This window comes from Trachymyrmex cornetzi, unplaced genomic scaffold (assembly GCF_001594075.2).
Source record: "Trachymyrmex cornetzi isolate Tcor2-1 unplaced genomic scaffold, Tcor1.1 scaffold551, whole genome shotgun sequence".
NCBI lineage: Eukaryota > Metazoa > Arthropoda > Insecta > Hymenoptera > Formicidae > Trachymyrmex > Trachymyrmex cornetzi.
The window spans coordinates 90,401-91,332 of NW_017299863.1; positions in this window are offsets into that span (position 1 = coordinate 90,401).

Sequence of the window (932 nt, forward strand, 5' to 3'; positions counted from 1 at the left end):
CGTCAGCTCGTCATCTCTGAACGCCTGGCGGCGGGTCGCCTCCCGTCGCAGCTCGATTGCCAACGGGCTATTGTCATCCACTTTGAATTCCACCCCCACTTGGTCGCCGATCGGGCGCATACGCTTCCTTGGCGTGTGAGGTGTCTCGCGTGATGACGTGGGCTCCTCCTGGCCCTCTACTATTCGCTCCATCTTCATCGTAGCTATCGTCGCGTCGCTCGCGCCCGGGGTGCTCTGGAACGTGATTTCCAGCTCCTCGTCACTGATTGGCTCCATTACGATGGATGCCACGTCCGCGGGTCGTAGTATTACTGACACCGTGTCGTGGTCCCCCTGGATTTGCGTCTCCGCACTAACCCGGCTGTGTTCGTCGGGCTGGTCGTCTGTCTCGTCCCGGGTCGTCGCCTCGACACTCGCATCTTTCCCACTTGGGCTTGGAATTGTCCCCTCTTGTTGACTCTGAGTTGGCTCGCGGTCCTTTTCTTGCTCCCTTTGTGCTGCTTCCTCAGTATGCCCGTCTTGTGCTGGCGTCAGCTCCGGTGCATCATTCTGCTTAATTATGATTCGTGGCTCCTCTATTTTGCCGTTCTTAATTTCGAACGTTACATTTACCGTCTTCTCCTGGAGGAGCTCTTGTGCGCATTGCTCCAGGTGTACGGTTACGGCCACGTTACCGATCCGCTGGTCGGTTTGGCTTAATTTTAATGGGAGTATCGCTGATGCATAGTGCACCCCCATCGTCACCTCGGTGACTTTCTTGAGCGCTTCGCTCAAATCTTCTGCCGTTGCCGCGGCTTCATTTTCATCTCTCAGCTGCTGCACTTCTCTGAGATGGCTCAACTTGGCTTGCGCCAGGTGCAAGTTCCTCCCCGCAAGGGGTGGGGTCGTTTCCGGTGCGATCCGGTATTCCGGGGCGCATCGGGAGGGATTCC